Raw genomic sequence first — 10316 nt, forward strand, 5'->3', positions numbered from 1 at the left:
AGCGAAATTTGACTACTAGTGACGACTACTTTGACAAATTTTGGGCTTTCTTAAATATGTGATCGAAATATTATTCGCAACGAGAGTAAGAGCAAAATTTCCAGTGGAAAGCAGACATGCGAATAATGAAGTATCTACTACTATCGAAGAAAACAGGCCAGTGTCGATTTTGTCTCGGTTCCACGTTTAAAGTTTGCCTGAAAGAGCTGTTTGTGCTCTCGCACGTGCAGATATATTTGTAGTCACATCTGTGCGAGAGGGTGTTTGTTGAGCCGCTTGTAGACGGCTGTGGAAGAGGGCCGGCAGGTGCGTGTCGAAACAGCGGCGGCCGCGCGGAAGTGGGGCGCAGCCTCTGCTGGCCGCGCGTGCCGCCTAGGCCTACGTAGGCGAACCAGCGAGAAACTGCCGGTGGGCACGCGCCGTTGCGAAAGCCCGACCAGTGCGAGCGAGAAGCCCCCTGCGACTCTGTTTGTTTCTTACAGTGTTACAGACTTGGCGGTGACAAGTAAGTGACCGAGCGTATGGTAAAGTTGAGCAGTGACTCGGAAAGGGGTCTGTTGGTACTCCCTCTCTCCTAAGCTCCACGTCGAAGGGACGGTATAATTTCATTAAATAGCTTAGATGCAATACCACACTTTCAAATTTCTTAGAACAAGCACTGCAAGATAACCATCAGTATCTGAAATTCGGGAATTTTATTTCACATGCATTATGAGAAAGGAAGTTCACATCTTCGAGAAGATTTACAGTATAGTTATGATAATCCGTCCTGATTTCTCTGGGCTGAAGTAGCAGAGAAAAGATAAACGCGATATGTCAGACTGTAAGGGATTTTTTTTCTGTCGGGCTTCGAAGACGGCATATTTTCATAGGGGAAGGTTCTTTAAAAGAAACGAAAACTGCCCGTACCATTGCACGTTTCACTTCTCTCAGTACTTCTTATCCTGAATGTGCACCGAGAACCACAAAGGTTTATTCTAATTGCAATTACTTTTTTCAAAAGAACTAACGAGGAGTGATCAAAAACTAAGGTTACAAGGTCAATATTCTTTGAGTTTCGTCTATTATAGACAAATTATCAGTGTGCCGTAATTCTGATACATGCAGCTGGCAACTGTGCAGAATTTAAGCCAAGCGCAACCTGCAGCACTAGTTTTAAGTAAACGCAAATGTCGAATCATTTGGAAAACGGGCCTCGCGAAGAAATCGGTTGAGTTATTGGATTCCTGTGGGCGAAACATGTAAACGCTGCTGAAATTCACCGACAGCTGGTAGAAGTTTGCAAAGAGATTGTAATGTCGCAGAATAGTGTCGAAAGTTTGCGGCTAGTAGGAAAAACGTCACCGACAAGTATCGCAGTGGTCGGTCCAGCGCGACGACTGATCTGAACGCAACTCGTGTGGAGAAGCTGATTCAGGAGCACTTACAAGGCCGACGGCTCACTTCGTACGAGAAGGTTTAACACTTCACGACACAGTGGCTGAACATGCAAGGACAGGATTTTTACTAAAGCGACAATTGTCTACACCGGTATGGAGACTATGTCGAAAAATAACCTAATGTATGAACTATCAGTTGCCGGAATAGGTTGAGGTTAAAGTGGTGGTGCCAGTCTGTTATTTTTTACACTTCAGCAAATATAATTTCACCTTTTTTAAAAGAAGAGACAAATTATTACAAAAGAAAACTATAAACAAAAACGAGGGATTGTAGTCAGATTAATCAATAAACAACAGGAATTATTTTTGAAAGAAAAAACGAAAGACCATAAAACTGTAAAAGGTAACTTTGAAAAATGACAGAGGAATAATCAGGTATGTTTTGTAGGATGCTCTCATTTGGTAGAAAGTCAGCGTGTGTTAAATTGAAGAATCTCTATCTGAAGCGTTGTTAGATCCTTATTCTATTGCCCTGTGTGTGTGCGTGTGCGTGTGCGTGTGTGTTTGTATGGGGAGGGGGAGGGGGGGACAGAAGAAGGCGCTTTGCCTGTATTTCGAAGGTTTCATCAGTAACAGTTCTGAAGATAACAATTGGCGACAATCAGCAGTAGAAGAAGAACTGAAGAAAAATTGGGACGAACGTTATAGGGAAACAACACAGTCCCACATACACAATGTTTTGACCTTGAGCCACGTCGTGAAGAAAAAGGCGTGATCAACTCGCGATTTTGGCTTCTATGGCAGATGTGGAAGACGATCATAATCTCGCCCCTCCAATACACCAGGTAGTAAGAGAAGGGATTCAACTTTTCAAGGCAACATAACTGTTGGGCAGAGTAAGCAGAAATAGCAGCCATGAGCATTGAGGGCACCAACCCCCCCCCCCCCCCCCCCCTCCGCCAATCCCTGCATTGGGCCTTGCCGTTGGTGGGAAGACTTGCTTGCCCGAGCGATACAGTAGTTGCCCGCATCTCTTCGTCGTGCGGTAGCGTTCTCGTTTCCCACGCCCGGGTTCCCGGGTTCGATTCCCGGCGGGGTCAGGGATTTTCTCTGCCTCGTGATGGCTGGGTGTTGTGTGATGTCCTTAGGTTAGTTAGGTTTAAGTAGTTCTAAGTTCTAGGGGATTGATGACCATAGATGTTAAGTCCCATAGTGCTCAGAGCCATTTGAACCATTTTTGATACAGTAGTTGAACCACAACATATGGGTACCTTTTGAGAAACCAGCCAAACGTATGGCTCCCAAGAGGGACAGCAGCTTCCTCAGTAGTTGCAGGGACAACAGTTTCGATGATTAACTGATCTGTTCTTGTAACATCAACCAAAACGGCCTTGCTGTGCTGATTCTGCGATCAGCTGAAAGAAACGCGAAACTACAGCTGTAACTTTGCCCGAGGGCGTGGAGCTCTACTATATGCTTAAGTGGTGGTGGCATCCTCTTGGATAAAATTCCAGAGGTAAAACAATCCACCATTCAGATCTCTGGGCAGAGACTATTCAGGAGGATGTCATTAACAAGAGAAACAAAACTGGCGTTCTACAGATCGGGCAGGGGTGGGGGGATGGGGAAGGTGATTGTTCGTTAATTTTGTTCTCAAGCAACCACGGACTAAAAAATAAAAATCAGGAAACGTATATAAACATCCGAAAAAATTAATTTAAAACTCAATATCATGGAATTCATCATTACTATTTATGAAATTCTTCATTCCCTTATATCTCAGTTTAATATTTCCATCTTCCAAAAATTGAAAATCCCAGCCACTAACTAATTTCAAATATCTGTTTGGCAAATAATTTTAAATTTACTATCAAGCTCCATATACATTTTCTCACCATATCTAGTTTTTAAATTTCATAGCCAGTAATGTAATATATATTATTTACTCTAACTCACTAATCTTTTTAAACAAGTTAAACATCCCCCAGGCTATGGCTAAGCCATGTCTCTGCAATATCGTTTCTTTCAGGAGTGCTAGTTCTGCAAGGTTCGCAGGAGAGCTTCTGTAAAGTTTGGAAGGTAGGAGACGAGGTACTGGCAGAAGTAAAGCTGTGAGGACGGGGCGTGAGTCGTGCTTAGGCAGCTCACTCGGTAGAGTACTTGCCCACGAAAGGCAAAGGTCCCGAGTTCGAGTCTCGGTCCCGCACACAGTTTTAATCTGCCAGGAAGTTTCATATCAGTGCACACTCCACTGCAGAGTGAAAATCTCATACTAGATTCAAATTTGACCAAAATATTTAAAAAATAAAAAGTAAAATTTGCAAAAATGATTTTAAACACTCTTCAGTTATACAACATTTTAGAAGTAGAAAACATCATGTTTATGGAGAAGAAGAGATATTTGAAGAAACTGATATGGAAATATGGGAAGAAACAGAAGAGTCAAATTCTCTCTTTTTTATAACTGCAAAAGATAGCGAATTATCAACTTAATGATTATCATTTACGAATAGATAATTTATCAAAAATATTTAAAAAATATATTAAAGATTGTATGTTATTTTTAAAATTTTCTGAATCAAAACGAAGAAGTCTAAAACTAGAGATTTACAAAACAGAAATACAATAAAAAGCAACTAATAAATTAATTCCATTGTTATAATGATACAGCTGACATAGATTTTATTTTTGCATTAGAAGATGTAGAAAACTTCTTTTAATTTCATTTTATTAAAATTTATTAAATAATAAATTAAATTAATTAAAGCTTATATGTTATTTTTAAAATTTTCTGAATATGTTATTTTTAAAATTTTCTGAATATGTTATTTTTAAAATTTTCTGAATCAAAACGAAGAAGTCTAAAACTAGAGATTTACAAAAGATAGAATACAATAAAAAGCAACTAATAAATTAATTCCATTGTTATAATGATACAGCTGACATAGATTTTATTTTTACATTAGAAGATGTAGAAAACTTCTTTTAATTTCATTTTATTAAAATTTATTAAATAATAAATTAAATTAATTTTAATATCCAAGAGGCACTGTACCATAATTTTCTAGAACTACTCTCTTATCTTACTGAAATGAGAATTCTTTCTTAGCTTGTTTGTTTATTTAATTTTTAGTGTCTACATGTCTTGTTATCTGATCGCACTCTAATTGTATCTTTTCCTTCACTCCATTCTCAAGTAATCTTATCCTAGATTGCCATTCCACTTTTTAATATTTTTATAGCTTAAGGTGAAGCCCTTTACTTTCGTTTCTGTGGTTTTATAGTTTTTCACAATATAATAACTTTTAGGTTCAGTTGACACCCAATTTGTATCCATACACTTAGCATGCAATCTGTTTCCACAACATTTTCACCATTATCAATATATACTATACTGCCCATATCAAAATATTTGACAGCTTTTACTAGCATATCTAACATATCATATAACCTAAGCCTTGCATTTGATATGGTGATTGCTGCTATAAATATACATGCAGCTGTATTATTTTCTATGTAAAGATCCTTGAAATGGTACTTCATCTGTACCATATGCTCATTATTAAAATCTATAGCCAGATGGGGTGGCCAAGCAGTTCTAGTCACTACAGTCTGGAACCGCGTGACTGCTACAGTAACTGATGACCTCAGAAGTTAAGTTCTATAGTGTTCAGAGGAATTTGCACAGTATTTTAAAATCTGTGTCTACATCATGTAATCGAGCATCCAATAGTATCTCATGAAACTGTTCTAAATCTATCATATACTCAGTTTAGCTCATATTTTACCGTTGTCCAAATTTTTCCCATAGTTAATTCAGACATGTCTTAGCAATAGCTTGTTTTCCTGTGTTTGCCTTTATTCTATCTAGATCTAAGTCAAAACCTATTTTTTTCTTTCACATATATTATGTACATCTCATTAGTTTCAAATCTATAGGAGTTGGCTTTTTATTTTACTTTATAAAGCCTTTCACCTGTTTTTTAAACAACATGTTGCTCTTATTTCTAGAATCCCACACTTCCTAAATGTCTAAAACTTTGTATCATTTTTCTGTAGCTTTACTTATTTCATCAATCATCAAATTCTAATAAAATTTCTTTCATCACCATTGTGATTATGTTTTTCTATTTTCTCTGCTCCACATTTGACACACAAAGGAAGCAACAGTTTTTCATTTTTATTGACCTTGATTTTTACTGGCAAAACAGGATGATACAAGTCTCTATGAACCAATACTTTACATTTGATGGATCTATACCATTTTTTGTATAATATCTCAAAATGGTTCAAATGGCTCTGAGCACTATAGGACTCAACTGCTGTGGTCATAAGTCCCCTAGAACTTAGAACTACTTAAACCTAACTAACCTAAAGACAGCACACAACACCCAGCCATCACGAGGCAGAGAAAATCCCTGACCCCGCCGGGAATCGAACCCGGGAACCCGGGCGTGGGAAGCGAGAACGCTACCGCACGACCACGAGATGCGGGCTATAATATCTCATCCTATATATTTTTCTAGGGTGTCACTCAGGATAATAATCAATACTGCACAGTTGGATAAAGACTACATACATCGATATAATTCATTTTTGTATTAACACAATCTGCTTTAGCTTTTAAGTATATTGTGTTAGTTGCACCACCACAAAAAGCATCTCTTGGATTATATTGGCTCAACAGCTTCAAGTAACTATTTTAATTTGTTAAGTTGTTTATGTGCTGCTGAGTTAAGCCAATCATATTCCCACATCTCCACTAAATTATATCCATCATTTCGTATTTCACTACTTCTTATTAAAATCATTTAATATAGGTCATCCATTGTTTCATTATTTTTCTTGTTAATTGTCTCACCATTAAAACATTGCACATCCATGACAAAAACAACCATGGTATTGACAAACAGTATTGGTTTTTCTTTATCAAAGCCATCTACTTTAGCTCCAGATATATTTAATTCACCACCATTAAGAGCATGCTGACTACTATTATTGTTTGAACTATTTAACCAAGTTATGCATTCTTTACTACGATTTTCTTTTTGTGCTTTATCCAATACAGCAATTCTTCCTTCAGGCAAATATCTAGATCTTTATACAGCCTTACAGACTCCAGCAGTTGTTAAATAAGGGAATGGATCAATATTAGCTATGTTCAGGAATTGTTTTCTTAGCTCTAAACAACCTCTTCTGAGTATATCTATATCATGATTACAATATTCATTAATTTCTTTCCTCATAGTGAACATACAATTCTCTTTAACTTTCTGATTATGCCATTTGAGAAATACTTCTCTTTCTTTTTCTCATAATGTCGAGTTTATAGCATTGAATATCAGGAATTGGTCCTATGTAATTTTCATTTTACCATGCACTGAATAAATGTGGGCCATAACCTCTCTTTAATTCTTTCAAATTAAATATTTTTGGCAAGGTACTAGGAAGGCATGGTAGAAAATTGGTGCTATCTATAATTTTTAGTTCTAAGTTCTTTATCTCCACTAACATCTGTTTGGTTCTGTGTAGACAGAATATGCTTTGATTGTATTTTTAACACAGTACTTCAGAATGAATTGTGAATCTTAACCTTCAGTATAATGAGATACAACTCTGGTGTTTATCAGATATTATCCACATATAAAATTCATAATTGGTCTTAAATTTATAAACAGTGTCATCATTAAAATCGAGATTAGATATTGTATATGTATACCAGTTCCTTGTTGAGCTTCATAATTAAACCACATGTCTCTTTCTATATATGTGTAAGAAACCCCCTTTCGTATTCCCTTTTCACAACATTTAAACAATTTTCCTGTGACTATTTTATAACATTTCAGTGGTGGAAAACATAATATTCTTTCAATTCTCCATTAATAGAACAACCATCTTTATTACGGTTTTGACGACCATTGGCTATAAAACCCTCATCAAATTTTCTTTAACAAATACCACCTTTTTGCAATTTGTATTACATGTTTCATTTATGATTTTTAACTTTTACTATTTGCTTATAGTTTCTGCATAATTCAAAGCCACATTTATGTTCATTAGAGCTCAAACAAATGTACTTATACTTTTTACATTTATAAATTGTATCAGAAACTCTTAGTTATTCTTTAATCAGTCTTCATTATAACAGTATCTGTAACAGTTTTCACAATATAACTTATTTTCACGGTATTGTGCTCTGAACCACTGTGCAGTATAGAGATTTTTTTCTCTATTTTACAGCTGTGCTTGTTCATGTTGTTATATGGTTTATTACATACACTACAGTTGTATGATGACACTAAACACGCAGACACGTTGTTAATTAAATGGTTGTGATTTTTATACACATATATTTATTATTTTCTCAGGTCCATGATAGATAACTGAATTGAAATTCTCAGTCCATAAAGCATTTGTGAGGATATCTAGTAGCCATTTAACATTTGTAACATTGTATCGAGGAAACCATGTCTTTGTTGGTTAACTCGTTTTGTAACCTGTATTTATCCCCTTCTCTAATTTTCTTAACCTGGCAGGAATAAGGTGAGAAATTGTTACACCAGCTATGAGGTGGGTATGAGATACACAAAACTCTGATGACGAATTTTTGATACTACAATCGTATATTAAGTACTTTTTATTTGGTATATTAATAATGATATCTATTAAACAACATGTGTAAGTAAAATACTATGTTTAAAATATAAAACCTTTATTTAGGTGAAACAAAGAAGTGTCTATATTTTCTCAGGAAAAGTACAAATTTCAGAAGATTAACATTTTCTCATACAAAATTCGAACAAAATTACAGTTTCTGTGATTAATTAACATAACGACATAATTATAAAACAGAAAAAGAAAATAAAAGGTCTTTTGAGATCAATTAGCTCAGCACCAACATTACACCTACAAATCAGCACATTCTCCACACATAAAAATCGCGTGCTCCATACATATTGGCTTCTCATGCGTCAAATAACAGTGTTTTGTTTTCCCGTCTTTTTTTCAGTATAGCATCACACCTGACATATCTACCAGTCATTTTTTTAAAACCAGCTATGAAGTTTCTCCCAGTTGATCAGGAATCCTCTTTCGAATTTCCCTTGGAAGACATACAGTTTCTTATCTAGTGCTAAGACTCTCATTTATCGGATTCAAACCTACATTACGAGTGAAATCTGGGCGCTTCGTGCATGTTTTGTCATCTTTGTTATTTTCTCTATAGACTGTGATGACATTTATAGCAGCCATATTTAGTATACCACAAAAAATTGTCATAGGCCAACGTTTGCTGTTGCGGGCAACATCATAAGTGGCACTCTGTTCATCTGCGACATGGACAACGGCTTTAATTGCATTGTAATAAGTAATCATTTCCGGTTTTTTTCTTTCACCTGTCGATTGGTCTATGTTTTTATCATGGTGTAAAGTTGACATAACCAGCACAAGTTTATTTTTTAGGCATGTAGGACACCAGTGTAACGTCATTCAGGAACCCAAATGGAGAATGCGCCAGAAAAATGTATACACTCTTTGTCCGCCTCTGTCGAGATATCGATATTGTCGTTCGATTTGAGTTATCAATGTGTTGTAGTGTGGTCCTTGGCTCAACAGATGTTAGTACTTTCATGTTGGTATTGAGAAAACAAGATGGCTGGAGCATGCTTGACTTTCGAGCAACGAAAATGTACTCTGAAGTGGTTTTTCAAGTTTGATAATGCCATTGAAGTGCAACATAGTGGAGGTGGGAGTTTGGAACAGAGTTGCGACCTGCCGAGCACTTAAACGCATCACTGACAAGTCTGAATTGCATGGAACGATTTGTGATGTCCACAAAGGAAGATCAGGAAGACTGTGTACAGATACAAGTCCCACTTCGTCGGCTCTCATGTTGGAATCATTTATTAATACTCCACAGAAATCTGCTGCACAATGTGCACATGAAGTAGGAGTTAGCAGTACAAGTGTATGAAGAATTCTGAAAGCTGCAAAGTGGAAAGTTTACATTCCACAATTACTGAATGCTATTAATGATGACAATCCTGATCTCTGAATGCAATTCTGTGAATGGTATCAGCAAATGGTAACTGATGAACAATTTGTGACAAAGGTAGTGGGGAGTGACGAGGCACAATTTAAACTTAATGGAACCTTGAATTGGCATAACAGTGTGTACTGGGCACCAGAAAATCCACATGTTTATTTGGATAAAGCAGTTAATCCACCAGGGGTTCATGTGTGGTGTGGACTGTTATGTAGGGGCTTAGTAGGACCCTTTTTAATGCTACTGGCACTGGAGAAGTGTACCTGGAAATGTTAAGCATGTCAATTTTTCCAGGTATATGTGCACTTTATGGAGCTGATGAAGAGGTCTTCTACCAACAGGATGGAGCACCACCACACTACCACATAGCTGTACAAGCTTTCCTGAATGACAGTTTTCTGGGGCGTTGGATTGGATGAAGAGGGCCCATTGAGTTCCCTCCACAGTCGCCAGATCTAGCACCAGTGGACGTTTACTTGTGAGGAACTATGAAAGATAACATCTATCGACGTAAGCCATGTGTGCTGGAGGAACTTCACCTTGAGACTGACGTAGTTGCTGCGACCGCTCGTCGTTCTGTTATGTGCATAGCTGCCAAAGGTGAACATTTAAAGTAACCATGTGCTAAGCTGAAGGTTGTACAACATGTGCGATTACTTATTAAATTTTAAATAAACACATAAGTAATACTTCTCGTTCCCTAAAGTGTGTATACATTTTCCTAGCGGACTCTGTATATAATTTTCTTCCGTTTTTGGAAATCTCAGGTACACTTATCTTGTTTTTATGGGCTGTGCAGATAGAAGTCAATGAATCTTCTTTCAAGATGGATCATAAGGGGGTAATTAGTAAACCAATTATCGAATGTCAAACTTCTATTTGTTTTCGTTATT

The sequence above is a fragment of the Schistocerca americana genome, chromosome 4 (genome assembly GCF_021461395.2).
Source record: "Schistocerca americana isolate TAMUIC-IGC-003095 chromosome 4, iqSchAmer2.1, whole genome shotgun sequence".
NCBI classification, from domain to species: Eukaryota; Metazoa; Arthropoda; class Insecta; order Orthoptera; family Acrididae; genus Schistocerca; species Schistocerca americana.